An 18,318-nucleotide genomic window follows, 5' to 3' on the forward strand; every position below is an offset into this window, starting at 1 on the left:
CTGTATCATCAGAACACTAAAAAACAATTTTTAAAAAATGGTGGCGTGAACGTTTTATTGGTGGTGGTGGTCAGTTTGATCAGCAAACCATTCAGGAACCTTTTCATGACATCCACCCTGGTCCTCACATTGCTTGTGACACTCTCTAGTCCTGTTCCATGCTTCTTTAACAAGTGTCTTTCTGCCATCCCTGCTACTGTCCCTGTATATCTAGTCGATGGCTGTTCCTTGTGATGATGAATTAAGAAGTACTTATGGCCATGGCTTTTTAACACTTTGCATTTTAATTGGTCTAAATATGGGATAGTGGGGAGCAGGGGGTGGGCAAGGACTCAACAGTCTTTGAAGATACTATGTGTGATGCACTGTGTGGTGCCTTATATGTTATTTTTGTTGAGTCCACCAAACTGTCTGAAACGTATTATACTGGCTTTAAATACCAGAAACATTGATAGGCCTGGAACTAGAATTTAGGCCTTAGTGTCCACAGTTTTGCATACAGCTCTATTTCTTTTTATTAACATATGTACTTACAGACTCCATTGTAAAGACATGTATAAACATCCTCTGTGGAGCCTTGTATAAGACAACCTATTTTTAAGAGTCGAAGTGGAATTTTTCTTAATTAGTTTTTTCCTTTTAATAATTTAAATTCTCAAGTCCTCCATGAGCTATTTGTAGTAATTATAGGTCTAGAAAAGTTCTCTATTTGTCAGAGGGTCAGGGAAGGTAGATGTCACGCTCCTTCTTAAACTAGTTTTATTTAATGCTACTTAATTTGTCTTATGTTATTGGATCAAATAATAGGGGTCTACCTAAGAAGAATTGACTCGTCATTGTTGTCTGAAGGGTAATACTGATATAAAGTTCCCCTTCATCTCCAGCAAGGACGCAGACCCACCCTTTTTCTTTTTTTAATTTTTTGAGTTTATTTATTTATTTTGAGAGGGGGGTGAGGGCGAGAGGGAGAGAGAGAATCCCAAGCAGGCTTTGCACTGCCAGTGCAGAGTCTAATGTGGGGCTCGAACCCATGAGCCACGAAATCATGACCTGAGCTGAAATCAAGTGTTGGACTCTTAACTGATGGTGGCACCCAGGCGCCCCCAACACACCCTTTTTCTAATCAGCTTGTGACCCAAGAAAGCACAGATTTATTATTTATTATTATTATTAAGACTGTTAAGGGTTTTTATGCTTTACAACATCAAGGGTCTTAACCATAGAGCTTTTGTGAAAAAATTGCTTTGTGTTATGGAATGCTTTATGAAAATAATGGAAGATTAGATGAACATGATTATAACCTGAAGTGCCTGCCTCTCAATGTCACTTCCTGTTCCTGAAGAAAGGTCTTTTACTCTTTTCTGAGCCTTGCTGCCTTACTCCCCATCCCCATAAATCCTCTTTACCGAGGGCCATTTACGTTATTGTTGCTGTTGTGGTGTCAGTTTTTCCCAAACATGCTCTCCTCAAACAAGTGACTCATTTCTACAATGATGGCTTATTTCAGAATCTTTCACAATCTCTTGTTTGGTCCTGTGGGACCACATGTGCTGTCACAATCAAGGGTCAGATGATAGTTTCTGATAACATGTATCAACTAGAGTTAACAGTTGTTAACTGCAGCTGACAATTTCTTCACCTGAGGAGTGTTTCTGAATTGAATCCTGTAAACTGTTCTAATGATAGTAATGTCGTGTGTCTTACATTTGTGCCTCCGTCATTACTCACATACGATGGAGCGATAAACTCAAAAAAATTTTTTTTACATTATCAGATGGTCGGTATTACAAATAGCAATCCAGTACCAACCAATTATCTTTTTTTTGCCTGAGTGTTTTATATTTAAGAAGAGTGGTAAGGTTCTCTTCATTAAAATTGAGCTAATGCTACTTTTCTGTCTCCTATAGGTGAAATCAATTACTTAAATACAATTATAGATCTATCTTATGAGCACTGCAAGTAAGAGCGAGTACCTAATTCCCCATTCAGGGCATCAGCTTTATAAGGTTTCATTCAGAATGAAAGGGTAGGCTTTATTGGAACAGCTGTGGGAAACTTACGTAAACATCGAAGAATTCATAGTAAAATTCTTAAAAATATGTTATGCTATACCAGTGTGTGTGTGTGTGTGTGTGTGTGTGTGTATAGAATATATATTATATATAAATATTACATATAACATGTTACATATGTATAATATATATGTAACATATGTGTTTAACATAACATGTATAATATATAATACATATGTTATATATAATACATATTTATATATAATCTATACCTATGACAAATATAATATATATAATATGTAATATATATTATATAACATATAATTATAATGTTATACAATGTATAATATAATCAATATATAATTTATGTAATTAATATATAATATAATATATAGAATATAATGTTATGTATATATTATGTATGTATATTATGTATTATGTATATATGTAAATATTGTATATTATATATATTACATACATATGTAAATATTATATATATATATATATAAATACAGATATATATAAATGTGCAAGTGTGCTGTTGCTGTGAAATCACAGCGAAATGATGCAGTACGATAGGGAGTAGTGAGAGAGCTCTTTTGTCCACCCTCTCGTGACATATTTTGATTATTGCATATGTTTAAGATTTTGGTTTTATAGAATGTTTTAAAAAAAACTCTTCATTATCTGTTAGTAACTGACATAGGTGTATTTGTTTTTTTCAGTTCGTGAATGATGCACAGGCTTCGTTGATTTATGCTTTATATGAAAAGAGCCATTTGGTTGAATGAGTTACTCTTGTTATTCAGAACGGTTTCTGATGGTGGTTTTCAAATGGTGTTTTCCATTTTCCCCCTTGTGTGTAGCTGGCGTACATCGTGGCAACGTTTGATTTATAGGTGTGCTGTCTGGTTTTGCCATGTTTTGTGTGCCCTAGATGTTTGGGGTACGTATCTCTTACCTATGTGAATGGGTAGTTTGGAGGAGGTGGCAGATGGCCTGTTGGGCCGTACTGTGAAGGTTGTGGAAGGCTGCGGGCAGGCATCTCTTTTAATTGGGTAGGCAGTAGAATTCGAGTACATTTCTCGAGTGTCTGATAGGTGTGCCTTGTAGGTTTCTTCAGACTCTGAGTCTCTGTGAATATAATGATTTTTTTTTTTTAAATTTTTTTTTTTTCAACGTTTATTTATTTTTGGGACAGAGAGAGACAGAGCATGAACGGGGGAGGGGCAGAGAGAGAGGGAGACACAGAATCGGAAACAGGCTCCAGGCTCTGAGCCATCAGCCCAGAGCCCGACGCGGGGCTCGAACTCACGGACCGCGAGATCGTGACCTGGCTGAAGTCGGACGCTTAACCGACTGCGCCACCCAGGCGCCCCATGATTTTTAAATTTTTTGCAGAAGTGGCAGTGCACCAATTGACATTAGCAAATTTATTTTTGGTTTTATTAATTTAGGACTCACTCTGTCTCCTGTATTCCTAGTGGTCAAACTGATGCCTAAGCTTTGCTTCATGCCTTTAGTTGACAGAAAACACCCACCTAGCTAGATGCCATGCTAAGGTGACCAGGTAGGCCGGCACAAAGTGGTGTAAAAACCATGACATAACATTCATCTTAGGCCATAGTGAACGTTTTGATCACTAAACAAATGAGACTCTTCTATATTTGAAAATACAAAGTGTGAAGATGTTTTACACGCATGTGAGCATTTTCCTTCATGTTCTGCTTTACAAATGGATTTCTATTATGGAAACAGGAAGGTAGTAGCTATGATGTCGAAAAATTTTAGTTCTCCTTCTTTGTTCAGTATTTAAGAAGGTGTCTTATGGGCCCCTTCTTCGGGTAGAGGCGTCGCCTGCACCTTTCGGTGATGCCTGGCACGGGATGGAAGCGGCCGAGTACCCCTAATCACCCCACCTGGGAGAGGCCTTCTCTACCTGGGGGACACCACTGCACAGGGCCCAGTCTCGCTTGTAGCCTTTGGTGGGGGCCAGTGGATTCCTTTTGTTTGTGCTTGCTTTCTCTCGGTGCTCCCCAGGAGCGTGTCACAGGCCTGAAGCCATGTGGACAACACTGTCCTCTCTCATGACTCCTCACAAGCCGGGGTTGCAGTGGTGCTGGCAGAAGAGGGTGTAGGCTTCTGACTCTGATCACACCTCCTTTCGCTGGCGGCGGTCACTTCAGTACATTCAGTCTGGTTGAAGTTCGGTTTTCGGGCCTGGAAGCCGTGCTGCTCTTAGTGGCGATGGTGATGGTGGCAGTGGAGGTGGTGATGGTGATAGAGGATGAGGGACCTTTGCCCACTGTTGGTGGGACCGTAACTAGGTGCAGCCACTAAGGGAAATAGAATGGAGGTTCCTGAGTAGATTAAAAATGACACTATGATGCAGCACTTTAACTCTGGGTGTTTATCTGAAGAAGGCAAGATATGGAAATAACCTGAGTGTTTGTGATGAATGGATAAAGAAATTGTGGTAGAGATCTATCATGAAATATTACTCAGGCATTCAAAAGGATGAAGTCTTGCCATTTGTGAAGACATGGATGGACCTCGAGGGCATCATGCTAAGTGAACTAAGACAGAGAGAGAGACCATAGTGTATGATCTCTCTTACATGTAGAATCTTGAACAACAACAACAACAACAAAAGCTCATAAATGCACAGAACAGATTGGTCATTGCCAGAGGGAGAGGAGTGGGAGAAATGGGTGAATGGGGTATAAATTTATTCTACAATAAAATAAATAATAATGAGTACCTATGCAGTTCCAAGGCTTTTCTAAGTAAGTTACAGGTATTAACTTGTTTATTCTTGCTAGCAGCATTGTGACATTGGGACTCCAGTTATCCTGAATTTAAAGAAGAGGCAAAGAACGAATAAGGGATTTATTTGCTTAAAGTCACGACGATAGTAAAATACCAGACTGATGTCCCCAACCACAAGGACAGCCAGCTGCTAAGGTGACTTGGCCCCGTCTATAATGCGTACATTTATTATTGACTTCTGTCTTTCTAGTCCCACGAGGACACGCCTTAGGAGGCTACTGATGAGGAGTGTGGGCCCCAGTCTCCAACCGTCTTAAACTCAAGTTCTGGCTTGGTGGCGTGGTCGCCCTTTCACTGTGAGCTTGGGAAAGCTCGACACAGCAGCCCTGCATTCGTGCCTCCGTTCCAGAATGTGCACTGACAGCCTACTGTGTGCCAGACACTGAGGTGTGAGGGATGTCGCACTGGGGACAAAATCCTTGTCTTCATGGAGTTTCGTTTCTAGTGAAAGAAACAGACAAACGGGTAAACAGAAGATACCATGACAATCGTAGGAGAGTGGTGAGTGTAATGGGGAAACTAAAGCAGGCTGTGGAGACGTAGAGGTTACAGAAGGGGGCTGTTTTGGACAGAGGAGTTTTGGGGGCAGCCTGTGAGGTCGTGCTCTTTGATCTGAACTATGAAGATGGAGAGTGAGCCACGCGGGTGTCTGGGGAAGAGCGTGTCAGGTAGAGGCGGAGGCCCTAGATGGAAGGTGCATGGCATGAGCCTCAGGGAGGCCTGTGTGTGGGTCTACTGCTTTTGCTAACGCGTAAGTTATATAGTTTGTAGTGTGGGTGCAGGTGTGTGAAGCCTCTTGATTCTCTGTCAGAAACACCATGTTCTTCTGACCCTCATTGATCATGTAAATAGATGGCTTGACACTTCTAAAGGCCCTGCGTTAGTTATTGCCGTATAACATATCCCTGCAAACATAGCCACTAAAAACAGCATTTGGTTATTACCTCACCACGTCAGAAAGGCAGGAGTCAGGGCCTCGTTTAGAGTCATCTGAAAGGCTGTGATCATAGTTGTGTCTATGAGGGCTGAGTTCTCTCAGAAGGCTTGACCGGGGAAGGGCCCCCTCCTGAATTCTCATAGTTGTTGAGAGCATTTGGTTCCTTACAGGCTGTTGGATTGAGGGCCTCAATTTCTTGCTGGCTGGCAGTCGGAGGCCACCCTCAGTTCCTTGCCATGTGGCCCCCTCCAAATACTGGTTTACAACATGGCAGCTTCCTTCTTCAGAGTTATCAAAGGAGAGAGTTTCCTTGTAAGACAGGTGTTATTAACACAAGTGACATCCTAACATCTTTGCCATATTATTGGTTAGAAGCAAGTTAGAGATCCAGCTTACCCTTAAGGGGAAAGGATTACAAGGGCATGAATACTGGGAGGCAGGGATTTGGGGGGCCACTGTACAGACCGTTAGCAAGAGGACCATACAAATAACTGGAGCCACCCATTGGGAATGCTTGATATAGTGTGCTTATCTCTATTTAACAAAACTCTTTGCTGTTCGGCGCCTGGCTGGCTCAGTAGAGCATGCGAGTCTTGATCCCAGGGCTGTAACTTTGAGCCCCATGTTCAGGGTGGAGATTACTTAAAAATAAGATCTTTTTTAAAAAGCTAAAAAAACCCACAAAAAACTATTGAGTGTTAAAATGCTATGGGTGTTTGATAATTAGTAAAAAGAAGCAAGGTTTTTAGCTCTTCTAGGAGATAAGTTGTAACTAATTAGGAATTCCCGCTGAACTTATTTTTCTATTTCTGTCTCCTACCAGCTGTTCTTCTGACTAGGGCGGAGACAGCACAGGTCAAATCTTGACCTCTTGATCAAATCTGAAATTGTTGATTCCTTCTTCCACCTTTAATCCTCTTTTCTTTACCTTCCCGGCAGCCCCTCCTGTGGTTTGTCTTCTTCCTTCGCCTTTGTTCCTTGCCATTCTCCTCTTCTGGAACATTTTCTGTTTCGCTGTTGCAGCTTAACCTCTTTGTCTTCTCCATATCCCTTTTACATGCTCAGTAAGTGTGTGCTGACCATGTCCCCTAAAAGGCAGGATGCCAGGTTTGAATTTGACTTAGTAGGCAGAGGTTTTCAAGCTGGGTTCTGATGAGATGGCGGGGTTCTCAGGGGCTGTAGGTGACAAGGTAGGTAGGCAGATGTAGAACTGTCACTTGCTGCTGCTTGGCGAAGGACCTGTTACTAGTCTGAGACCAGATGCATACAGAAATAGAGAGTCCGTGCTGAGACACCTTTGATGGGGTTTTACGTTTGTTTTTCTGGTTTTGGTACTTCAGTTGGAAGTGATACTACTTTGTGTCATACCCTATGCCCGTATGACAGCTCTCATGGACTTTTAAAGTATGGCTTGATTCTTGCTGGCAGTACCTGTGACATGAACGCATATCCCTTAGTAACAGGCTGTATTTACAGGCTGTATTTGCTGTAAATACTTGAAAAACTGTTGCTGACAATTCAAGGCTAATTAATGAATTTTTGGATGGTCCCAGTTTATTGATAACCCAAGTTGATTATTAGTTGTGACTTAATGAAACTATTGCCAAATGGCACATATGGGCAGGCAGGCTACAGACAGCCCGCCTGTTCCTCTGCAGTCTCTGAGATTTCTTTGTTGGCTTTGTATCTCCTCTCCGTTCTGTTTTGTTTAGATCATTTTTGGAAGATTAGTACATCACATCACATTACGTTTTGGGGAGATGACTTTGTTTTCTACCCAGAGATCAACCTGAATTTGGTCCTGGAAGAGGTGTTCTCGATACATGTAATTAGATAATGTCCTCTTCCAACAGAATCCATATGCAAATAGGTGTAGCATCCTTCGGTCTTACCTGCAGTCTTTCTCCTTCGATGTAGAAACCAGAGTTTTGAGCAAGAATTTTTCCAAATGGAAGCCGATCCCCTAGACCAGTGGACTCAACCTAGTCAGCTTGAGGAGGGAGACGTTGGCCTCCTTGAGTTCGTGTAAATAAAAATACAGGGAGGAGGGGAACCTGCTGAATGAATCCGGTCAATGTGACAAAGAGCTATTCCTGTAAGATATTTTGTCCTCTGACTTATAAAACTTCCTTTTTGTTTTTCTCTCTTGCTTCTTTTGTGAAACTTGCTATTTTCAGGTGTTTTGATGTTTGGGGGAAGTTATAAATGGAATTGTGTATTTCAGAGAAGGTCAGGCTTAGGAGTCATCACTCATCACATGCCTATCTCTCTTTTTTATTTTTAAACGGCACACGAGTGTCTGACTTGCACATGGTATTTCTTGCTTGGCAGGCTGGTGCCAGACTCAGTGTCTTTTGTTTTTAAGAGATAAATGTCTGGTGGTTTTTGTTTTGCCGTGAGACACATGTGAGTCATACGTATCATGAACCAAGTCCTTCCTCCAAACCTCTAATTGTTTTGGACAACTTACCTACACTTCATCATCTAGAAGCTAATTTATTAAAAATTCCAACTGTGTGTCCATTTATAAAAGTTCGGTTAGTCATCTACACTTTATCGTCGATATAATCATTTCTTGACCGAGGGAACTACCAACCCTGTTGGCACTAACTTTGTTTTTGTGCTTGCACGTTGATCGTAAACTTAGAAAAAGATTAAAAATGAAGATGTAGGCCTCAGTCTCTGTGACTTCCTTCCTTCTTGGTCGTGGATAGCACCAAAAATCTAGATTTTACTAGTGTGTTTAATCCCGTGAATGACACTCTCTAATGCAGTCGTTAGTGTTTTGTTAAGAAAGCAAACAATACTATGATCAAAAAGAGACTGAAATATTTTATATTACATTATTGAATAACTTGCTCAGCGTTATCAAAATGATCTTTATTTTCTCAGCGTATTATGACAGGTACTGTGTGTGACAGTTAGAATGGATGGCAGAGCCGGACTGTCCGGGATTTATGTATTATCTCTACCATTTAAGTGGTTCCGTGATGTTTGAGATATTTGTCAAACAACTGGGTCTCTCCATGCCTTTGTTATGTCTTTGTAAAATAGGGAATAATAGTAGCATCTACTTCACAAGGTTGTTTTCAGGGTTAATTTAATTAATATATATAAAGTGTATATGTGAACAGTGCCTGGCATTGCCTACAGGTACATAGAAGTCTTAGCTCTCATTGGTCACCTTTTTGATTGTCTAGTTTTACTAAGGTTTGTTAATAACAACAGACATGTATTTACCATATATTAAAAGTATGTACTAAGATTTAAGTGTTTTTAAAACTAAAAATTTCCAGTACAAAGCTACTTTTTATCTATAACTCTTAAGAAAGAACAGTTGGATTGAAACACTCCATTATAGGGTTTGTTGCAAAGCAATGTTTTAAAACAAAAACAAACTTAAAAAAAAAAAAAAAAAGTCTGTCCATGGAGTTGAATGGGAGACTCAGTGATGTGGTTCTGCCTTGTTTTTTTTTTTCAGCATTGTGTTCTTTTAACATTTCCTAAGTTCCTGATTGAAAAAATAAAGACAGGTGATTTTCAACAAAGTAGCTATGTCGTCTTTATATGCCTTATATCTAGAACTTAAGTTTTTTTTTTTTGACTGTGGACATACTTCCATATTATTGTTTTAAATAGTCTTTTTTTTTTTCTTTTAATTGGGAACATTTCCTTGAACATTCACATAGAGTATCAAAAGAAGTTTTTGTTTGTGGTTGGAAAAAAATGTCTTTAACCTGCCAACAGGACTTAAAATTGCATAAGAAAATGGGTGTTGATGCAGAGGAATGGTGTGTAGGCAGCAGATCTCTTGTTCTGTCTGAAAACAGTGATGAAATACAAACAACCAGTGTGGAACTGCTGTTGCTCTGTTTCAGTGTGGGAAAGACAACTTCAGAGGAGGAGAAAAACTGCTGTTTTAATGCTTTTATTATATTTTAGGCATGGGACTTTGTTGGCACGCATTACAGGGATCACAGAAAGCTGAGATCTATAAAAAGTACTATGGTGCCTGTTTCAGTCTATTTATGTTGAACTTTAGCAGGAGTTTGGGATTCATTTTTGATCTTTAAGTGCTCCTGTGAACTCTTGAAATTATTTATAGAACTTTGCTTTTTTTTTTGAAGCTTTTTTTTTTTGCTTTTTTTTTTTGAAGCTTTTATGATGCCTTGTTGTCATTAACCAGTGTTTTACTCTTTTGTTTTGGTTTTGGTTTTTACTGTAGTAAAATATACATAACATAAAATATACCGTTTTAACTATTTTTAAGTGTCACATTCAGTGGCATTAAGTACATTCCTATTTTTGTGCAGGGGTCACCTCCATCCACCTCTAGAACTTTTTTTATGGTGCCATCCTGAAACAGTGTATCCATTAAACAATAACCCCCAGACCCCCCTGCTGTGGCAACCACTATTCACCTGTCTGTCTTTATGAACTTGACTATTCTAAGCACCTTATGTAAGTGGAATCATATAACATGTGTCCTTCTGGTTTATCATGTTTTATCAGAATTTCACTTTTTTTAAATGTTTATTTCTGAGAAAGAGAGAGAGAGAGAGAATACAAGCGAGGGAAGGGCAGAGAGAGAGGGAGACACAGAACCTGAAGCAGGCTCCACATTCTGAGCTGTCAGCACAGAGCCCGACGTGGGGCTCGAACTCACGGACCGTGAGATCATGATCTGAGCTGAAGTCGGCCGCTCAACCGACTGAGCCACCCAGGCGCCCCCAGGATTTCGTTTTTTAAGGCTGAGTAACAGTCCTTTGTATCTATGTACCACATTCTATTTATGTGTTCTCCCGTTGATGGGCAATTGGGTTGTTCTACCTTTGGCTATTGTGAATAATACTGCCATAAACATTAGTGTGCAAATATCTGTTTATGTCCCTGCTTTCATTTCTTTTATGTGTATATTGGAATTGGAATTGTTGGATTACATAGTAATCCTGTGTTTAATATTTTGAGGAACTGGCATACCGTTGTCTACGGTAGCCACACCATTTTATACTCCCACTGTCTGTAGAATCTTGTGGGGTGTGTGTGTGTGTATACAAGAGTCAGTCATAAGATTTCATCAAAAACTCAAGAGTGTAATCTTTGTATTTGGTCTTTAACAGATTCACTTCAATTCCTGCATACTTAATACAATGAGTAGTGTAATATAGATATTAGTTATATTAGGTCTATCCACTTGTTTTCTCATTCCACTGAAACTTCTGTGGGTTGATGAAATGCAAGGAGTTATCCTTCAAGTTTAGTTACATGTGTTAACACCAAATAGGTAGCCATCATTAGGTAGAGTCTTGTGTTCAAGCGTCTTGATAAACAGTCTTCGTTCTCAGGCTCAGAAGATCGAGATGTCAAAACACAAAAAGTAGCCTTCAATTCTGAACTGAGTATGGTAGCGGATTGGCATTAATAATTTTGGTGTCTTATCTGTACAGAAGAGATTTGGCTTGTAGGCCAACAGACTCTGTGTGCCTTTCAGTACTTGGAGAGACTATTTTCAGTGTGAATATGATAATGGATTTCTTTATGTAAATAGATGTTTAAAATAGGTTTCTGGTCTATTTTAAAATGGATTATTATCAATCAACGACATTATCATAACTTGAATTTTTTTCATCTAACTTTAGAATGATGACTAGCAAAAATATAGTAGAAATATGACTCGTTTTCACTTCCTTCAAATAAATAAAATAAACCCAGTGACAGAAGTCCAATATTATGTTTTGTCCTAGATCCCCATAACACTTTAAAATTATATGAAGTTGAGCACGATAATATGAGCTACTATTCAAGATTCTCTTCATTCTATTTTATTTCTTAAGGCAGAGGATTTGTGTCATAAAGGAGTTTCCTTCCTTCCTTCCTTCCTTCCCTCCCTCCCTCCCTCCCTCCCTCCTTCCCTCCTTTTTAAAATATGGAACACTTCACAAATTTGTGTGTCATCTGTGGGCAGGGGACATGTTAATCTTCTCTGTATCGTTCCAATTTTAGTATATGTGCTACTGAAGTGAGTGCAAGGATTTTTTTTTAAAAAATGAATTTTAGAGTCCTGTATTTTGGGACCAAATTTAAAAATCCAAAACTGGGGCAACTGGATGGCTCAGTCGGTTAAGTATCTGACTCTTGACTTTGGCTCAGGTCATGGTCTCATAGTTCGTGAGTTTGGGCCCCCACATCGGGCTCTGCTCTGACAATGCAGAGCCTGCTTGGGATTCTGTCTTTTTCAATCAGTCAGTCAGTCACTCTCTCTCTCTCTCTCTCTCTTTCTCTCTCTCTCTCTGCCCCTCCCCCCTTTCAAAATAAATAAATAAACATTAAAAAATCCAAAACAAACCAAAGAAAATTGCATATAACTCTAACATAGTAAGACTGCAATAAAAGAAGTTGCCCCTCCCAAATGGAGTGATGCTCTGACACCCCACCTCTTCTCTCATCTCCTTTCATTCATGATCACTTTGTGGGTATGACTGGGGCAAATCTCAGCACTGTCTTTGGGCAGGAGAAGAGGTTGAGAACAACCAGTACTGAAGTATTAGATTACATTTTAGAAAACCTGGTTTTTGCTTCTTCAAGTCAATTAGCTGAATCATTAGGTCTCCATTTCTTACTCATTTTTTTTTTTTAATTAAAAAAATTTTTAAAGTTTGTTTTAAAAGAGAGAGCAAGCAGGGGAGGGGCCAGAGAGAGGGGGAGGGAGAAAGAATCCAAAACAGGCTCTGCACTGTCATCACAGAGTCCGATGCGGGGTTTGATCCCACAAACCGGGAGATCATGACCTGAGCTGAGATCAAGAGTTGGACGCTTAGCTGACTGAGCCACCCAGGTGCCCCTCCATTTCTTGTTTGTAAAATGTTAGGCTTGAACTAGAAGGATGTACTTTTTGAGGGGGTGTGGGGTGTGTGTATGATTCTGGAGTCTTACTTAGCAACACTCAAACTTCAGAAACCCAGGAAATTCCTCCAACAGTCTCATAGAGTTTCTATAATGTCCTAACCCTAGAATTCTCTTCTAGTTCGAAGGAAAGGACTGTCCATCTTGTTATCCTCAAAATCTCCCAGCACAAGGCATTTCTCACAGTTGGCACCTAGAGAGAATGCAAATGCATAGAAAATTATTCAGATTAAGGAAGGTACAAATTGTCATGGCAACAAACACTATTTAATTGGTTCTTGGAAGCTCTTAATGGGTTTGGTGGCCCTGTTCGTTATGTGGATCCATACATTTTGACTGTAGATCGTAGAAATCCTAATGATAATGAGATACAGTGACTTGTAGAACTCAAAGTTAGGAGATACACCTTAATCCAGTGGTGTTGTCTGCATTCTTCTGTGATTTCTTTGACTCTATCTTCCTTTGGCTTTAGCCTTAGGGTCAAATGGTCTTTAGTTCATAATCTGGAAAAGGAAGGGGTAATATTTTAAGAGACTATTTCCCCCAAACTCTCAGTGCATTTCATTGAATTTTATCCTTGTACAAGTATGAACTAATTCTTGGTTCCTTGAGAAAGCCGTGCACCAATTGGCTTAGGTCTGAGTTCCTGGGCTAACCGTTTATGAGAGGAGGAAAGGAATTACTTCCCTTTGATTAATCATGCCCTAGAATACTCTAGAATTGAAGACACAGTGAGTTCATCTTGACCTGCGAAAGGAGGATGACAGGAGGGAGGGGTCCATTCTTGAACAAAACCAGTATTCTTTTAGGACGTGGAATGGGACCAAGTCCAGGGCGGGGTATACCAGCGTGTCCTGTCGTTCACCCTTTCCACTCCCAAATAGCCGTATACATTTTTCCTCTTACGCGTGTTCTTTTTTTTTTTTTTTTTAATTTTTTTTTTTCAATGTTTATTTATTTTTGGGACAGAGAGAGACAGAGCATGAACGGGGGAGGGGCAGAGAGAGAGGGAGACACAGAATCGGAAACAGGCTCCAGGCTCCGAGCCATCAGCCCAGAGCCTGACGCGGGGCTTGAACTCACGGACTGCGAGATCGTGACCTGGCTGAAGTCGGACGCTTAACCGACTGCGCCACCCAGGCGCCCCAATACGCGTGTTCTTAATGAAAATTTGCCCTTAGATGAAACGCTCTCACTGCCTCCCCAAAAAAGGACTTTTCCAGGTCTCATCTAGTTCCAACAGCAGGATCTTTAGTGATGTATTGTCTTCTTTCTCACATCTGAGGGAGCATCTCATGGTCTTGCCCCCTGTGGCTAAAGAATAACATGTCTATCCATGGTGCTCAAGCCAGACCAGGGAGATTGCAGTAGACGTTCCCATGTTTAAAGGAGGATACTGGAAAAGTACACACAAGGATCAGTGATCACTCTTTCCTAGTTCAGGAGAGTTGAGTGCCCCTGTACTGGGAGAAGGTTAATTTCTTAGTGATTTTTATCTCTGAGAGTGTCTCCTTTTCCCTGGTCTCCCATGGCCTCTCAGGGGTGGCCTTTGAGAAGGACTGAACGACCATTGGAAACTGCAGCTGCACTAACTCTCTCACCTCTTGTGGGGAATTGGGAGGGAGGGACCTCAGGTTGCCTCAAATCTGTGGTTCTCAGTGTGGTCGGGACCAGCCACATAGCAAATTATGGGCTGTCACCCCAGACCTAATGACTCAGAACAGGGGCTCCAGTGGTATGTCCTTCAACACTACCTCCCAAAGCATCAAGTGCGGTTTCTAGTTTAAGAGCCATTGACTTAGACGTTTAGCGTTTTTTCGTGGTTTCTTTGGCAAATCAACTCCCTTAAGACTAAGTGGGCTACTAGTTGGTTTATGGTCAGTTCCATTTGCAGTAATCATAGTAGCAGAGACCCTGCCTGGTCATTGCCTCTGAGCCTGTCAGAGCCTGCTCCTGCCCTGTCTTGGCCTCTGCTTGTTCCCTGTCTTTGTGCTGCACCTTAATTGCACTTTCACAAGGAAGTGTATTGTCATCTTTGTTAGGCACGGGTATGCCTGTTAGAGGGAGGTGCTTGGGAAAGGACCCTTGTGGGGTAGGTCAGGTGTCTTCCAGGCTCCATTCCGCTCTCCTGGGAAATTTCTAACTTCACAGCCTCTGTTTTCGCAAGCTTTAGCTCTGTTTCCACTAGCATGGCTTTTTGGTTGGTTTGTTGGTTGGTTGGTTGGTTGGTTGGTTTGTGTCTGAACCGTACTGGAGTCCACATTACTGAACTTTGAGCTTTTTTGGGTTATAGAGGTGGAGAGGGCCTCTCATATCAAAGATCTGTTTCTCCCCTCCTTGCTTTCAGCCTAAGCTTATCTTTATCTAGGCTACAGGAAGCAGGCAACACATTTCTTCTGTCTTAATTTTTGTACCATTTACGTTTCTTTTTCTTGAAGCAGCCATAATAAATACTTGGAGCAGATCATGAGATTTAAGGTATTGGCTCTTCGGTTAAGAGTGCTGATGTTAAACTCTATCAGAGTTAGAAACTGGTGCCACCAACAGATGGGAAGCAGATAAGGAAAAGCAAGTCCTTTCTCTCCTGTCTAGCCTTTCCATCTCCCGCTTTTGACCCATGGCCTCATGGGGTCAAGCTGGCAAAACATGGAATCCATGGAATAGAACTCAGCAATAAAGAACAATGCACTGTTCATACACTCTACAGTATGGATGAAAGCGGTCAGACATAAAGGAGTGTACACCTTATGAGTCTATTTATATAAAATGCTACAAAACTAGTTTATCATGAATACTAATGGTGAGAGAAAGATGGGGTTCTGGCTCCTGGGCTGGAGAGGTGACAGACTGGATGGAAAAAAACCAAACGGATACAAGAAACCTTCGGGGTTGATAATTTCACAGATACATTCGTTTATCAACTGTCATCAAGGTGCACATTTTATTTTTCAGGGAGAGAGAGCACGTGTGCGTGCAGGGGAGGGGCAGAGAGAGAGGGAGACAGGGGCTCCAAAGCGGACTCTGTGCTGACAGCAGTGAACCCAATGCAGGGCTCAAACTCCGGATCCGTGAGATCATGACCTGAGCCCAAGTCGGAAGCTCAACCAACTGAGCCACCCGGGAAGCTCAACCAACTGAGCCACCCGGTGCTGCAAAGTGCATCTTGTAAATATGTGCAGTGTACTGTATGTCAGTTTTATCTCAGTAAAGCTAGTCAGATTACTAATACATTTCTCCATTACAATAATGCAGATGAAGCAAACAGTCTCCCCCTCCAAAATAAAACAAACCAAAACAACCCCTCGAATCTTCGTTACTGTAAGTAAAAAAGAGGTGGGTGCCTACACTCTTCCTGGCCCTTAATTAGTCTGCGTCCTGTAAATTCTTCCAACTTGTGGCTTCTTCTCTGAAAACCAGAGCCCCTACCACCTGTCTCAGGGATACCTCCCAAGGAGTCTGTGCACATCAAAAATGGGGGAGAGAGTGTGTTATGTGAGTTAACACCATTCCTCCTCACAAGATCCCTCCTCCTGAGCATTGAAAAGATCCTTCGGGAGCTTCGATTTGGCCTCCTTTTCCTTCTATATAGATGCAAGGAGAAAGAGTATATGTCCCACAGATACGCTATACCTGCATTTTTTGGTAGTGAGTTAGCTGGGTAACTGTGTCATTAATTTGAAGCTGTCTTCAAGAAATGGCAGTGGGAAAAGATACATCTTGAAGCAAATCAGGCTGATGATGTGTGACAAAGGCTGTTTGATTGTCTGAGTTTCAGTTATTCTGTAACCACAAATGTAATAGATTGGTATATTATAAAAATATTTTCTCAAAAAAACCCCACAAAAAACAAACAAACAAAAAAAAAAAAAAAAACAAAGGCCGGGGCGCCTGGGTTGCTCAGTCAGTTAAGCGTCTGGATTTCAGCTCAGGTCATGATATCATGGTTCATGGCACTGAGCCCTGAGTTGGAGTCTACACTGACAATGGGACGCCTGCTTGGGATTCTCTCTCCCTCTCTCTGCCTCTCCCCTGCTTGCACACACATGCTCTCTCTCCTCTCTCTCTCTCAAAATAAATAAATAAACTTGGAAAAAAATAAAAGCATCAAGAGGTAATCATATCTAGAAACTCACCTTTACACTACAGCTATCCTGTGGCAAGTTGAATGAGACAAGAAAGAGATAATCTTATTCCTGGCGTAAATACTCCGCTGGAGTGTGCATCTGGTGACTAGTGACTGCGCAGGGTTTATGGCTGTTTCATGTTAACATTTTTGTAGCTGACAAGTGACTTTTTTTTTTTTTTTTTTTTTTACAAATAAGGGAAAAAGAAAGTGGTTGAGTTTTTCCAGCAATGAAAGGATCCAAAAATGTCAATAGAATTTCTTTGAGAATTGACCGTGTGTTATATATGTTTTAGTTGCTTTTACTGATATCTTTCTTTTGTAGTGATGAAATCTAGATGACTTAGGATTCACCTTTGGTCATGGATATCAGGAGATACCAGTGGAAGCACTGTGCGTTAGCCTGGCAGTTTGAGTCTATCTTGAAGCAGCATGGTCTGGGGCGTCTTTGTTTCAAATCCTAGTCTCACCACTCATTAGCCTTTAATAAATTACTTAGTCACATTCTGTCTCAATTTCTTTATCTGTAAAAGAAGGGCAGTAACAACGCAGACCTCATGAGGTTGATTAAAAGGGCTCTAATATATGTAAAGTGCTTAAAATAGTGCCTTCCACGCAGTAAGCATTGTGTAACTATTGGCTTACTATTTATTACTATGCCAGCAAGAGTGTTTTATTTTTAGGACTCCATACTCGGAAAGATTTTTTTTTTTTTATACGGTGTATACAAATTGAGCATTTAAACATGAATGTTTGTCAGAATGGAAATAGAGTTTTTGGGGAAAATACAGTAAGGCTTTTAACACTTGTTAGCAGGTTTGTCTTCACAAGAGTTAAAGCAATTTTCACTCCTATCTGCAATCAGTAAGCCTCCCTAGAAGTGGTATTATTAAGCCAAATTAGAATGTCTTTCTCTAAAAAAAAATCTTAAAATGAACCCGTTTTCCTGATTTAATCTAGGGGGAAAAAGTAAAATAGGATAGGAGGTATTTGGGAATATAAGGAAGAATTATCCTATGCAATCTACTGAAAAACAGGAAGAAAAACCATTTAAGGGTAGGCAAGGGATCTACTCTGGGAAATGCCAATAAACAGCTTTCCTGTTAACTTGTTTCATACTGTTTGGGAGCTGTGGGCATTCAGGCACCTGGCTTGATCTATAATATTTGGATAAACCGTTGTACGTATTGCATCGGTTGATTCTTTTTTAAAAAAGGAAACATTCCATACCTTGGTGTTTGCCTGTATATCGAGGTTTACTGGGGAGACAGAGGTGTCCTACGACTTACTTTGGCCTCCTTTGGAGGGCAGCTTCCTTAGGGTTATGACCTGCCTCTTGGGAAGAAAGTTCTCAACTGGTATATTATTCATCTTGAAACTATTATTCTTTACTGTTCCTGTTCCAGTTCTTACATTTACGTTATTCCCTCCATCTGAGGTGTAAAATCCTTTTTGTGTCCTAATGTTTCTGAGAAACAGCATAATAGTTCTTTAAAAAGGATTAAATTCTATAC

The 18,318-nt window shown here is 40.6% G+C and overlaps 1 protein-coding gene and 1 non-coding gene across 2 annotated transcripts in view; one reads left to right on the plus strand and one right to left on the minus strand.

Moving 5' to 3' along the window:
- CDKAL1 (CDK5 regulatory subunit associated protein 1 like 1) overlaps positions 1-18,318 on the plus strand; it is a 664,701-nt gene that overhangs the window by 266,323 nt on the left and 380,060 nt on the right. The gene's annotated exons all lie outside the window — the stretch shown is intronic.
- On the minus strand, positions 11,699-11,805 carry LOC124529445 (U6 spliceosomal RNA). Its single transcript, XR_006966344.1, has one exon. It is a non-coding gene; the product is annotated as a U6 spliceosomal RNA (small nuclear RNA).

The sequence above is a fragment of the Lynx rufus genome, unplaced genomic scaffold (genome assembly GCF_022079265.1).
Source record: "Lynx rufus isolate CCGP_SWC_20201006 ecotype Redwood Valley unplaced genomic scaffold, mLynRuf1.p SCAF_6, whole genome shotgun sequence".
Taxonomy (NCBI): Eukaryota; Metazoa; Chordata; class Mammalia; order Carnivora; family Felidae; genus Lynx; species Lynx rufus.